At 45.2% G+C, this 15,205-nt stretch overlaps 1 protein-coding gene across 2 annotated transcripts in view; it reads right to left on the bottom strand.

Annotated features, from left to right (window-relative positions):
- AGPAT3 (1-acylglycerol-3-phosphate O-acyltransferase 3) overlaps window positions 1-13,822 on the bottom strand; it is an 84,638-nt gene extending 70,816 nt beyond the window's left edge. Inside the window, exon 1 of one of the 2 annotated variants that reach the window (XM_079307528.1) lies at window positions 13,443-13,822. The gene's annotated coding sequence lies outside the window, so the exon portion shown is untranslated. The remainder of the gene's footprint in view (window positions 1-13,442) is intronic. The other variant, XM_079307530.1, reaches the window with a different exon arrangement.
- Window positions 13,823-15,205: the final 1,383 nt, after the last annotated feature.

The raw sequence follows: 15,205 nt of genomic DNA on the forward strand, positions 1-15,205 counted from the left end.
TGTTTTCTTCCCCTTTGGGCTTTATTACTTTCCCCAACACATTTCATTAGTCAAAAGTACATTTAATACAAAACAGAAATTAGTGTTCCGAAGTCTGAAATGAAACCATGTCAGAAAAGCCAATCACTACCAATGGGAAAGACCTAGCAAAAATTAGTTTGAACACTCCAATTCTTCTAACTTCTATTGTGAGCAATGCCCAGCAACAAAACATACCCATACAAAATGAACCAGCCCTGACTGAAATTTGATTTTTGACTGGATCACATTCTTTCTCCCAAAATAACCTCTCATTAAAGAACTAAAAAAGCTGCAGTCAAGAACTGGCCAACATAACTAAAATCTTTAGTGAGTTAGCACAGCCCCCTCCACATGCAGAAACTCTCACTTCCATCACAAGAACTGCAAAGCTGTCTGTGATAAGTTAACAGCTGAACAAGTTTCAAGATAGGATTTCTACATAAATTAGGACTGTGTCCAGACCCAAGACAGAAAACTAGGACTCCCAAAAAAAAGGGAAGAGATAATGCATCCTAAAAAATGGGCAGCAGCTCTTAAATGGCTGTAAGAGCCCTCCAGAGAGTGTCTGAACCTTTTGGCCTCTGACAAAGAAGCACAAAGTGCCTTGGTGGGACACAGGGGAAGAAGCAGAAGAAACAACTCCACAAGTTCCTAGTGGAGAAAATAAAGCATTTGACAAACAGCACATTCAAGATGTGACAGATCCCAAGGAGCAAGGCCAGGAGAGATGTGCCCCAGGAATTCAGGAGCAGACAGGCAACAGGAGTCCCAGAAGGCAGAGGCTGAGCAGATGATGCCCCACAGCATCTCCCTGACACATTCCTCTCTTCCAGCCCAGGCCACCCCCTGGACCTGCTGCCTTAGTTCACAGCTGAAAAACCAGCAGTGGCTGCCCAAATATTACATGTGCAAATGTGGGCAGGTCTGCTGGTTGGCCACAGATGGACTTGGCAGTCCCCATGCCATGGTAACATGAATGTTAAACCCAAGAAAAACCAGGAGTAAAGGCCATTTTCATTGCCTTCATGCTCCTCCTCTTCCCCCCACACACAACTTGTACCAAAAAGTGGTTAGAGGTACAGGAAAGAAAACCTGAGTATACTGCACAAAAATGAAAGCCACAAAGATGAAGCATCACTAGTACAATTACTGCATCTATCACACTGTGCAGTGCTAAACTTACCTGCTTGTTACTGTAATTTGGGAACTGATTCTAAATGCCTAAAAAAGGGCCCTGACAAACCCACAATAAGTGGGATGAAACAAGGAAGAGAAGGAGGAGGTGAACAAGAGACAATTATACCAAGACAAGTTAGAGATGCACAATTTCACCTGCCTGAGAAGATCCATCCTCTTCTAGGGAAGACATGCAAGTTAAAATTTCAAGCAAAAAAGCTCAGTGCAGGAAAAAAAAATCCCCACTTTGTAATCAGGTTGTATCTTCTTGATGCTGCTGGAATCTGTTAAATACTATTGCTGTCAGACACCCCTGCAGAGAGAACCTGTATCAGTGCAGTGGGGATTTTAATTTGTGTAACAACTATTTACAGGTTTAGAAGCACACAGTTAATGAGGACTTGTTGCTATCCAGAGCAAATATGCACTGTGGAGTGAAGGTAACTGGCTTTCTGCTCTTCATACCCTCTCTCCACCAGATTTGTGGACTCCAAACTACATTATCTGCAAAGACATTCTTCCAAGATGTCCATTCACCTCACAATAACATCCAAAATGCTTCCAGTGGACAGAACCCCATGTTAATGTTGTCCTGGAATTAAGGCAGAAACACAGCAGGGCTCCCCTCTCAGAAGAGCATCTGGTATTTTGAAAGCCAGCAAATTACAGATTCCCCAACAGTTACTGAGTTATTTAATGGAGGCTCAGTTTATCTTAGTTCTGTCTGCCCTATGTAAGCACAGGCCCCATAGAGAGCAACAATAATACTGAATTTCCTTGTGGTCAGGAGGCAAGTCGTGCCTCATTGATATATCTCATTTACATTAGAGAAACATTAGAGATGCACACATTTTTGATGCTTTATTAAGACAGCTGACCAGAGCTCAGCACTGCCAAGGTCACATGTTGGTCACTGCAGGGAAGAGAACTCCAAGAACAAGATGCTCCACTTGCACTTCCTTGCATGGAGCATCCCAGATCACCCATGTTTTACCAACACATAAAGACCACACGTCCTGCCAAATAATTTTAGGTTCACCATGCACCAAAGAAATCAATTCAGGAAGCTGGATGGTATTTCTTTTCTGCTCACACAGAGTGACAGACCATCACAGTCCATAAATTTTCTGGTACTTTGTCTCAGATGCTTGCAAGCATTCCCTGGTGCAGAAAGCCAGAACTTGGTTCAGATTTTAATTCAGTGCTTATGGCTCTGCAAAACTACTTCAGCACCCACCAGCTTCATGGAATGGCTGTAGTACCAGAAAGGCAGGACTGTGCTGTAGAGAAAACCAGCACCTGCATTTAAATTCTGCAGGCACTTACCCAGCCTTTCAGCTTTTGTTTAGTGCCCTCCATGCATTCCTTGTAGTTACCACTCTCCTTTGGCTGGTCATCAGGAATTAACTGTGCCACAGAAACTCACAGAGAGCCCAAAGGCTGAAATAAAGAATAGCAAACTGAAGGCACCATGGCCTTTCTGGTAGCTGGGTTCCAGCACCTTTTTCCAGCACCACTTTCAAGGCTTTGCTCCATCTTCTCCAGGTAACATTCATGGATTGCAAGGGAATTGCTTCACCTTCTGCAGGAGGAAGATAAGAAGCAGCCCCTATCTGCAAGGACCACTTGACAGTGAAGCAAAAATACCAATATCCTTCCCAGGGTTATTTGATCTGACACTCAGATAGGTCAGTGTTGCCCTGTGCAGGAATTCACAGCACGTGAGGCTCCAAGAGTGGAGCAGGGCTGGAACACGAGTCTCTCCCAATATAAAACTGCAGGGTGTGCAGCTAAAGAAGATTTCCATAAGTCACCTAGCCCAGCTGTCCCCAGCCTTTGACAGCAAAGCTCCTCCATCACCTTTTATTTCTCTTCATCGTGACTACTTGTCCCTCACTCCCTCCTAGTTAGACTTTTTTTTTTAACAACAAGATAACAGATGAGGAGGGAAGGCCATAATTTACATTCTTTGGATCTCCCCTGCCCCTTGCCACATCTCACAAGGGCTCATTTCCCACCAGGAACCAAGCACTCCAGTCTCCAGTGCAGAAACACCAAACCCCAACTTTACTCCAGCATCTGGCAGGATCTTTTCTTTTTGAGCTCCTTCCAGCAACACCAATTTTACAACTCCTGCTTGGCAACAGAAAGCTTTTCCCAAAGTTTTGCAGCTCTCCATTCTGCATTTTAAATCCCTAACTTGTCCTCTTTACAGCAGGCACAGACAGCAGCTCACTCCCTTCTGCTCCTGCAGCAGTCTATTCTCTACATAGAATCATCTTCATTCTTTAAACCTTCCCTTTATTAATGTTTTCTAGACATCTCTGTGAATTTTTTCCCACTCAGTTTTTCTTACAGCTTGGTCCACAGGAAAAGGTGCCTTCAGCTGCATGCCACAGTCCAGCTCATGCCAAGAAGACCATTTTGCAGGTGTGTGTGTGCACACCCTCATCTAGGGTGCTTGGTTTTTTCCCTCTGGAATCAGAAAACAAGGAAGAGTTTGAGGTTCTTAGGGGGTTTTTTGCAATCACCTAAGACCCACATTCAAGTTTCAAACTGCTAAGTAGCAGCACTGCATTTCTGGCTATTATCAAAACAGGTATTTGGTAGGAACACAAGAAAGCCTAGAGCTTTTTCTACCCCTTGAGAAGTTTTGCCAACCTTGCTGTGTTAATGAGCAGTGTTAAAGAAAATCCTCCAGAGTAAATACAGAGGCACAAATCAATGTAGGCACTGGTATCACCAAAAATTGAGGCTGTTGTGATTAATCTTAATCAAAGGGAGGGTTCAAGAGTACCAGCAGACTCCTCCATTCCAGACTAAACTGCAATGCCCTGTAAATGATAGTGCCAACCATTTTTCTTCCAGTGTTCCAGGAATTCCTACTGCACTGGGAAGAGCAAGGAGCCAACTAGACAGGAGGTAGCCAGTTTTATCTGCTCAGTGACAAAATCCCCCTGCCCAGGAGTATTCCACCATTCCACACACTGGATCAGGCAGACACCTGAAAAGAGAGGAACATGGCTCTGTTTCCTCTTTAGGGATCCAGGACAGTTAATGCTGGCCAACAAGAAAGGACAGGCCTGTGAGAGGAATGGAGGGGGTAAAAAAAAGTAGAAAAACTGTAAGTTGGTAATTTTAGGTCACACAGTAAAACCAAGGCATCTGTGCAATGCTGCAAGGTTCATATTTAGAACTAAATTCATGAGGTTCAGAAAGGCAGCTTACAAACACCACAGCATGCTTCAGACCATTCTTTATGCTCTTTGGCCTGAACCCATTGCTTTAAAAGCCAGTATTTTCTTTTTTTTTTTTTTTTTTTTACCAGGCCCACCCCTCCCACATACCTCCCTGCCACAGGGCAGCAATACAAGAGACATTTCTCTCCAAATTAAATCCACTTCTTGAATGAAGAGGGTCAGGAGGATGAGGGCACTGCACTTTAAAAAAGGGCATTAAAAAATAATTATGCTAAACCACGTATCAGCACAAATTAAAGAGACAGTAAAATGCCTGCTTTCAGCCTGCTTAAACATTCAATTAAAAAAGCCATCTAGGCAAAATTTTATTAAAATAAATCAACAAAGGAAATGCCTGTTAAACCAATGTGAAACCACATTCTTTTGGATGTTCTTTCACAGAGAAGGAAGCCTTCACTGCCATTATCAACCCATGTTCTCAAAGGATGTGCCTTCCTTCACAGCAGCAGTGGTGTGAAAAGCAAGCAGAGCCAGTTTCAAATGAACACCAAGAGCAGTAAAGCTTCTGCTGGCTCCCCTTGTACAAAAACACATCCTCCCCCTCCTCTGTCAGGCCCAGCAAGCCAAGTCACCCACAGATAACCCTTCCCAGCAGATCACAGCTTCCCTTGGGAGCATCAGGACAGGTTCAGAATTGGTGTTGGATCAGTGTAGATGGATGTAGAGTACAGCCTCTGCAGCCTTCAGTGCCTTGAAGGAAAACCTTCAACCTCCAGACCAGATCTACCAACAAATATTGAGATCACTGCAGAAATAGAAAATGTTATAAAATGTTTAAGGCTTAGGGCAATAAAAAATTGATGAAATATAAAAAGTGCAAGAAAAAAGAAAGGTAAGAAAGGATTATCCCACTTTTGTTTGCTGTAGGAAAAGGTAGATGCTCACACCTGAATGAAGTAAGGCTCATAGTGTGCTGCATACAGCAGGTCCTGTTATTTCAAAGATGAACTTTCTGGTTCATCCACGTGGTTTTTACTGTGGAGTAACATAACTGAGGTGATGTTGTGAGTGCCCCAGGACTCATCACCACCACCTGGGCCAGCTCTTGTTCTCCAGAATGATATTGCTTCTGAAAAGCCACCACACCACTCCAGCAGTGCTCTGGAATACACCAGGAAAAAAAAAACCTATATACAGACAAAAATTAAACTTCTTATTATTGGAAAGTTGTTGGCAAAAGCTTCAAAGTTTAAAAAAACAGAAATACCATCAAGAGGGATTTGGTACAGGCAGAGCTGCAGCCAGGAGAGCTTGCCAGCAGCAGTACACATCTAACACTAAATAAACATACATATTTAATGGACATGTCTTCATTCCTAGACTCCACACTCCAAAAACCTTTAACATAAGTTATGGTCCTCAACCCACAGCCACAGCTCCAGCTGCAACAAACAAGCTGAAGCAATGCCATTTTTAACCAAAGTTTCCAAGGTGAGGCTGAATGCCTTTTCTTGGGTCTGAGCAGGACCCAGGCAGCAAACAAGCACATCTGCAGCAGGTCAGAGCCAAGGTCCACCCCTTATCACAACACAGCAGACAGCAGCTGATGGCCAGGGAAGAGCAGAGGAGCAGGGCAAGCACACTGTGACCCTGCTGCTGCCTAACATCAGTGACCCACAGCCAGGGCACTGCTCTGCTGCTGCCTTCTAAAATCAGTTTAAGGCACCATTGCTGTTAGGCAATGAATGCAAAATCACTCTTTTCAGAGCAGGCAGAGTGTTTTTCAATGAATATTTGGGCAGGAAAGCTTGAAAGGAAGCAGCAGTGTTTGGCAGCAATAGGTCTTGTACCATCACAGAAGATGCTGGGGAAAATGCAGCTGGAGTGTTAGGCCAGCCAGTTCAGCTTCCATTGACAGAAACAACTCAACTTGAGACAATAAAGAACAAACTGAATTACTCAAAGTACATCCTATTTCAGATTAGGCCATCTCAATTCCTACAAGATTTTACAAACAACATCCTTGTTACAGTGCCAGCTAAACATGATATACATCTGTTTTCAAGTAGTTGTTCTTTCCACAAGTAAGAGCAATACCACAGACAAATTCAACATCAAAACCATTTACAAGTTTCAGAAGAGTTAGTTGTGAGCAGAGACTGCAAAAAGGCATAGCCCTGTCCCCTTGCCATGGGGTTGCCAGGAAAGCACAAGACAAGATAAAAATCTCAAAACACAAAAGCCACCTCGATCCCACGATCCTAGTGATATGTCATTGGAAATGGAGATCAATAACAATTTGCAATCTGGCCCAAAGTCCCATTGCTGCTCATACATTTACCCAAATGAACTTTACAAAAAGCAAGTTTAAAAAAAAAAAAAAAATCCCTCCAATAGAGGAGACTCCCTAGGAAGAGAGGGGCTCCAACCCCCTGTGCCATCAATAACCACAGGGAGCTGTCTGAGGAACCAGACACCACCTCTGCTGTGACCACCAGAAGGAAAAAACATTGCTCAGGGGGTGATTTGGGTCACAGCCTCTTCACTGACCTCAGGAAATGAAAACCTTTCTTTCCCTTTGGCTTCAGCCCTCTTCTAATTCAAACCTGGCTGGCTACATGGTTAATAACCCAAGGGCCATCAGCATCAGAGATGCAAGAGAAGATTGAGCTCAGACACACTGATGAAGACTTCAGAAAGGTATTTGGAGCAAGGAGCCCATAGAAAATAAGACATTGTGCAGCATAACCTTGGGTCAATCAATCACAGCTGCCCCTGGGAGATGAGCTCTTGCATTAGGCAATAAAGATGTGTCAAACCTAGAGCTGCACATCCCTGCTCAGGTGGGAGAACAACACTCACACTGAAACCTGCTGCAAGGTTTCCTGCCTTTGTCAAATGAACTGGTTGTGTTATTTAGCAATATGTCAGCTCTTATCAGAACTTGGTCCATAAGCAGTCTAACCCATATCACTACCAGGAACATGAAAGCTGACCTAGCAAGAGAAGACTGAAAACTGGTAACAATAAAGTATGATATGAATTATGTCAAGAAGAAAGGCTGCTTTTGAACCAGCATGTAAGTCACACATTTTTCTCCATCATGTTCCCCTGAAAAGACCAAATCTGCATTTGAAGTACAACTTTGAATCTCCAGGGGGAAAAAAAGTGTTCTTTGTGCAGAGTGAAGCTTCGGGGAATCTCACAGCAGTAATTACAGACACTGCCTCCCCAAGCCATCTGCTGTGGCATTTATAACTCCTGGAGGGGCAGCAGGCAGAGCTGGTGGAGCAGAGGAGACACAAGCATCTCAGCAGCCACAGGCAGGCTGCACAGGAAAGCTGTGACACTGGTGTGACCTGAACAGAACTGATGTCCTGGTTATCCAGACCTCCTCCAGCTGGAGATACAGCTGGTGCTTACCTAGCAGAGACAACAGTGGGATACACACCTTTTTCAGATCCAAGGAAATTAGGAGACCACCCTCAAGTCAAACTAAGCAAGCCCAGGCTGGCAAGATTCCAGTGGGAAGTGGCTGGCTAGGATCTCATCCCCCAAATGAGGAAATTGGCTCTCTGGAGTCAGCCTGAGCAGCCAGGAGAAGAAAACCATTTCTTCTTGACATAGTATTTTTTTCTGTAGATCAGAAATGGGCATATTTTCTTTTGTCCTGTTTCACTGCTAGTATGAACTTGAAATTGAAAGTCCTTGCCACTAAGCAGAGTAAACTTATAAAGCACACACCTCTCCCCTAAGAAGTGATGCCAGGACAATTCAGAGCTAAATCCATCCCTTATCAGGTCATGAAGGTTCCACCCTGACCTAGACACCTTCATGCTGATGACCACAGCATCTGCAGCCTGTTTCCATCAGCACAGACAGAGGAGAAGAGGCAGCAGGACAGGCTCACCCAGCCTGGCTCACACAAGCAGGAGGCCAAGCCCTGGGCATGCTGCAAATCCCACTCTCATTACAGCTGGAGACAATGCCCATTAATTGTTTTGCCATCCATACAAAATTACTACAATACTCACTTCATAGGGTTGTCACAAGGATTATTTAACATCTCTGAAGAGCTTTGAAGAAGAAATAGTGGCTATTGTTCTCAGTAGCATAGAATTGGGAACTATCTCACATGAATTTTGCATGACTGTGCATGTGTGACAGTTGCAGCACCAATAGATTATTTTTCTTCATTAAAAAAAAAAATAAAAAATAAAAAAAGGTGCCTTACAGTAGCTCATTTACTCTGGGCAATATTTTAGTCAGAAATGTATTTTGTTTTGCTTGTTAATATATCCTAAATAGAGATCAACTTTGACTATTTAATTAATAGATTCAGGTGCTGTTTCTAGTCTCTCTTAATTAGGGAAACACTGCATTTTTTACAAAGAACTCAGTTTAGGCTGTCAGGGCTTCTGGTGAGCACACTATAATTACTTAAGCAATGCTAACACACAAGAACAACAAGAGAAGGAAAAAAAGGAACTAAAAATGTCACTGAAATCTCATTTACAGCAAATGAGAAAGTCTGCATGGAGAAGAGCTGCTACACACAGAGTCCAATGTCAGACTGCTTATGCCTGACCATTAAATAGCTCTTAGCATTGATGCAGAACATTGTAGCAGTTTAAATAAGGGTTTGTTTTTTTCTCCCTGAATACACAGGAGCTGTTGGATTCTAAATGTTTGCAACACACTTGGATCATACCTCACTGGTATGGAAAACTTCTGCTATTTCAGTCCAAATGTATAAAGAATCTAAATGGCTTTTCTTTCTCACAAAATACAGGGGAATCAACACCTACTTCAAGGATAAGCATTTTCTGTTTCTTTGTTTCTTTTTTTCCAAGCAGTCTGAAACTCTAGCAGTAATCACACAATTAGGCAACAAGGTTGCAATCCAGAGGATTTGGCAGAGAAAACGACCATTTCCACTACACCAGGCTTCAAATGATCTTTAAACTCTTTGGGACACAAACCACATCTTTTGTTTGGAAAGCAAACACCACATTATTGATACTACTGCAAGATAAATGACAGTATTAAGACTAGTCAGCACACCAGCTTTCATTCCCCATCCAAGAGGGAACAGAAATCTCGTTGTCTTTATTCCTCTTTATTTTCCTCATTAAGGAACTGACACCTATGGGTGCACCAAAAATGCAGCATTGCAGTAGCAAGTCTCAAGGAGCCTAAGTCCCAAGTTCCCCAATTCCCAGGGGAGACACAAGCCCAAAATTAAAATTACATGCTTGCTCTTCTTAAAGCTGCATGCCTCAGAATAGCCACAAGGGCTGGGGGGAAAGAAAAAAAAAAAGACAAAAAAAGCAACAGGAGCAACAGGGCTGTTTTACCAACAGCAAGGAGATGTACTGCCAATTCCTGCTTTCACCAGGTTTGTCTCAGAGATCGAGTTCTGACCCTCTCACAAAACAGGCACAAAACAGAGAAGTCAATCTGTCTCCTCTGCCCACCTGCCCAGTGTGAAGTATCCTCATGTACCCTGAGCTGTGCCTTATTTCATACCAAGGCCAGGAAAGCTTTATTATAATTTATCATAATTGTCACCCAGCACTTCCTTGGTCAATGCACTGTCCTCCTAAAACTATTTGAGTTTTACTTGGGTTTACCTGCAAAGAAGAGCTCCATAGGCTTTCAGTTCTTTCTTGTAACACTGAATACTCATTTGGGCAAGAACAAGAACCCAAGACAAATGCCAGTTATGTTGGTTAGACAGCTCCAAATACATGCACAGCAGAAGGCAGAGCTGCTGCAAAGGATGGTCCAAAGGCAGCACTTGCAGCTTGCTCTTCACAAAAAAGACAAATATTTCCTTCATGTTTGCTATGACTTGTGTGCAACATGTCTAAGTGTTCATCCTCTCATTGCTGCCATGCCTTGCATCCTCCTAAATGTGTCCAGACTCTCAATCACAAGGAAATGTTACAGATAAATCATAAATATGTATTGACTTTGGAGGAATCAAAAGAAATGCATAAGCAAGGGTTCACTTCCTTTTTAACCATTTAAAATTTGGACCTCTGCAATTAATAAACCAAGTTTGGCACACCAGCAAATTAAACACTTCCTGGACTATCTTGATTTTGCCCAGAGGTGCCTGTGCCCTAGTGATAATCAGTCCTTAACTTAGGTGCTGACTCATGCCTGGAATCCTACCAGGATCCTGCATCAGATGGCAAACTGATTTTCATGCAACACATTTAAGAGTATCTTCATCAAGCACGCCTCAGAGGCCTGGGGATTAGTGTTCCTTTTCCTTATTTTATCTTGGTTAATATCATGGGTAAAGAAGAAATTTAGATAACGCCTTCAAATATCTCTCTATTCCCTTCCTTTTCATTTTGGTTTAAAAAAAAAAAAATTTAAAAAAAAAATTATCAATTACTTGTTAAGAGCTACCCACAAGCAAAAGCTCCCTGGCCCTAACATGGAATACACAGACAAAGAGTACTTATTACAGATGTCTCTGCACCAGAGGGTAGTAGAACAGTGTGATAAGCAATGAAATCCTAGGCTCTCCTTGGGTTTTGCCATTTCTTTTGTTCTTTATCTCCCAGAACTCTGGGTACCAACAAAGACCAAAACACCTGGTCTTTGTTCAGGCACCGACTAGAACCAGGCTAAGCATGCACTAATCGAGTGTGAACATTAAAAAGCCCAGTGAAAGAACAGAACATTTTTAGCCTCTGCAGATGATAATTAAGTTTCTTCATCAGTACCCTGGTCATTCTTATCAAGAATTATGTTCTCATAAACCAAAGCAGCAAGACTGAATGCAACCTTTCTTGGTTGTTTTTTTTTTTTTTTTTTTTTTTTTTAAATTTGCATAGAGTGTAGAAGCAGCATCCCAAAATTTATGGCTATCATAAATTTAGAATAGGTGAACTCATTACAGTTAACAGCAATACTTCTTCACACTGGGCTCCCCACAAAATGTAAGCCTCAAATCCAATTATTCTGCAATAGTTTTGCAAGTAAACAAAACACCATTTAGGATTTGAAAACAATGCATCTTTCTGCTAACAGAGGCAGAGAAGAAAAAAAAAATAAGGCAGCACAGGACTATGCAATAATTTCATTTTGTAAGAAGATTAACACAGGGCAGAAAGCTTTAGCTCTGGCTGGAAAAAGAATGTATACTTTGTGCTAGTAGAGTTCCCTGTAACTGTAAGTGGAATTTTGTCCAGTTTGTTAATGCACCTCCTCAGACACAAAAGACACCACAAGGGGAAGAGGAAATGGCATTGTTTTTTTCTGTCCAACATTACCTCAACTAAAGCCCATCCTGATTTCAGCCCTTGTCAGGCACAACTTGAGCACTCTCAGCAGAGCCATCTGCAGTGCACTGTTAAACTCCACTACAAAGTTTGGATAAGTGGTCCTGCCATTTTTATCATGCTCAGCAGGGACAATCTGGTCAGGTGTTTCTCCTGTGCTTGTTGAATTCCAGCTATATTTGGAGACCAACTGTTCTCTGTCCTGCTTTCTCCAATTAACTGTGTGTATAAGGGTGGAAAGGTGAAGGTGGGAATTAGGCAAGAAAGAGATAATGAGACTTTTTTAAAAGTGCTCTTAGAAAAGGCTGAAAACCATACTGAAAGTACTGAGCAGTATCTTAGTCATGGAGGTTCAGTAACAATAGATGTGAAAGGGAAAAAAGACTAAAGTACACAGAAGGGAACCAAAAGTCAAGGCTACTGTGAAAGTTACAGGAAATATTAGAACATTTATGTTTAAAATCCAAGGATCAGAACTGTTCTCAGCAGAAGGAGTGCTCTACCTGCCCAATGCTCAACCACAACTCCATTCAACTTCACCATCTCCTACACAGCTGCCGGCTTGCAAAAAAATTAATGGAAACTGTACAAGTTCTACTGCTTGTAGAATCAAATTTGAGAAAAGAAACACAAATACCTATGTGAGATTACATTGAAACTCACACACAGGACCCGTGGTTCAAGCACAGTCTCGAGTGCAGAGCGTCACCACAAGAGAAGCAGAGCCAAGTCAAGAGCAGAGCTTCACACTCTGCTCCCAAACACGCTTGTCACATCAGCAGCTCACTGACAGCAAACATGCCATCTTGGACTCCAGCCTGTTCCCCTCAGAGCAGGAAAGGGGAAAGGCCATGAAGTTTATTTTGGCCTTGAAATTAATGAGTAAGATAACCTGATGAGCTAATGAGATTATTAATGCTTTGAAGAATGAGCAGCAAGATTCCTGGAAACTCTGGTACTTTCCTTTCTCATACCACACAGGCTCTCTGCCTAATCAATGAGGAAATATGAAGATTAAATGAGGAAAAAATGTTGGAGGGGAAGAAGATACAAGTGTGGCATCGAATAGGTAATCATCTCAACACAAAAATTTCCATCAGAATACAATGTATCAAATGTATCTACAGTGTATCTAAGGGGATAATCAGTGTGCTTGCTCATTCAGATGCCTACACCTTTGGCCAACACCTTAATATATCCATCAGCATCCTCTGAACAGAATCCAGGCACAACAGCATCCCATTTGGTTGCCTCTCAGATCAATAGGGTTTGCTCTTCTCCATTTTGCACTCGCAAGCCGTGCACCCAGGCACAGCCCGGCTCTCCCAAAACGGGCTTTCCTTCTTTCTTTCTTTCTTTTTGTTGTAAACCGCTCCCCCACTTTTCGCCCGTCCATCCATCCGTCCATCCATCCCCGGCAGTCGGCGGGGAGCCCAGCCGCCCTCCTCCCGGGACGGCATCCATCTCAGCCGGGATGGGCACGGGAGCACGGCGCCCTTCCCCGCACCGCTACCGGTACCGGTGCCGGTACCGCCCGCCGCCGCACAAAGCGCTGCCCCCGCCGGCACCGCCGGACCGAGCCGAGCCGGGCCCGGCTCCTCCGACCGCCGCAGCGGGGGCGGCAGCCGGGGCCTTTCCCCAGGGCTGCCGGCCGAGCCCCCGCCTGCGGGGGATGCAGCCGCGGCCGCCCGGGCTCCGCCGCCCGCCTCCCCCCGCGCCCCGGTACCGGCGGAGCGGCACCAACCTGCAGTCCCCGCCGCCGCCTCCTCCTCTCCTCCTCCTCCTCGGGAAGAGCCGGAGCTGCCTGTGCCCGCCTCAGCCTCCAGCCCCCGGCGGCGGCGGGCTGGCGGGGCGCCGCTGCCCTCGGGAGGCGGGGAAGGGGCGAGCGGGGCGGGCGGCTGCGGGAGCGTCGCTCATTGAGTGCGGCAGCCCCGGCTGTCGCTGCCGCCGCTCCCCGCAGCCGCTACTTCCTGTGCGGCGATGGTTCAGTTCCTCCCGGGCCGCTGGGGGCAGGAGAGCCGGGGGGCGGAGGAGGAGGAGGAGGAGGAGAGGGGGAAGGTCGGGTCAGATAGCGGGGGCGGCAGCGGCCGCCGCCGCTCCTCCCGCCCGGCGCGGCTCCGCCCCGCAGCGCCCGCCGGGGCTCCGCGCTGCCCGCGCCGCTGCGGGACGCGATGCGGCGGAGCCGCCCCCCCTGCGCCCGCCCCGCCGCCCATCACCCGCTGGTGGCCGTGGGGAGGTTCCCCGGCCCGGAGCGCGGCTCCCCCGCAGCCCCAGCGCTCAGCGGAGACATGGCTGTGTCCCCGGGGAGCGCGGTCCGTGCGCGCCCGCCCGCCCGGCAGCGCATCCCGCGGGGATGGATGCGGGGATGGATGCGGGGATGGATGCGGGGATGGATGCAGGGATGGATGCGGGGATGGATGCGGGGATGGATGCAGGGAGGGAGGTGCCCGCGGGCCCGGCCCCGCCGCAGCCGCCCCGCGGGGCTGGGAGGGAGCGGCAGCCGCCGGGCGCGGGGGATCTGTGCGAGAGAAAGGCGGAGATGGAGCCGTGGGGGATCGATGACGGAAAGTCTCAGTAAGGCAGAAAACGGGCAGGTAGCGGTGATGATAAATGGCACGGTCCCGGGGCGGGATGGAGGAGAAGCGCTGGAACGGGAACCGGCTCGGTTGCAGACGCTGTAAATCCACGCCCTGCCAAGGACCGGACGTGGAAGCGCTCCATGAAAGGAGCAGGATCTCACCTGGGCTATTTGCTTGGTCTTTGATTGGTACAAATGTGGCACCAGCAGACTGACGGTGTCTTTTTATGCACATATAAACATAAAGGAGCAGGTCGGAACACATCCAAGGCAGTGCAAGGTCGCTCCGTTTTCCAGAGTAAGTCTTAAAATATAATGGTTTTGTTTGGAATCATATTCGTTCTCCTCAGGGTGTGACAGGATTGCATGCAGGATCTGTCCTGGCCAGAAAAATTCAGCATGAAGAGGTTTTTATGGACAATAATGAATGCAGATAGGGAGGTCTTCCTCTGCTTTCTTGGATGCAGCATGGGAAGAAGAAAAAGAAAAGAAAAGAAAAGAAAAGAAAAGAAAAGAAAAGAAAAGAAAAGAAAAGAAAAGAAAAGAAAAGAAAAGAAAAGAAAAGAAAAGAAAAGAAAAGAAAAGAAAAGAAAAGAAAAGAAAAGAAAAGAAAAGAAAAGACAACAACAACATTTTTAAGTTCCCAGTGTACCTTCAAACACCTTACTGATGTCACTAAATATTTAGATATAATCTCCAACATGGTGAGTGCTTGCAGCTCTGAAAGCTTTTTCTTCAAGATCACATGCATCTCTGAAAGATTGTTCCAGAATACAGATTTTGAGGAGATTAACATTAGCCAGTAACATGGATAGAGAGGATCATAGTGTTCTTTGAATCTTTACAGTAAAGCAAATGTTACCCTCAGCAGCTATGGTAGACCTATGTAAAAAAAGTGCATTTAACTGTGGTTTAGGTTCCAAATGTTC

The sequence above is a fragment of the Erithacus rubecula genome (assembly GCF_903797595.1).
Source record: "Erithacus rubecula genome assembly, chromosome: 1".
Taxonomy (NCBI): Eukaryota; Metazoa; Chordata; class Aves; order Passeriformes; family Muscicapidae; genus Erithacus; species Erithacus rubecula.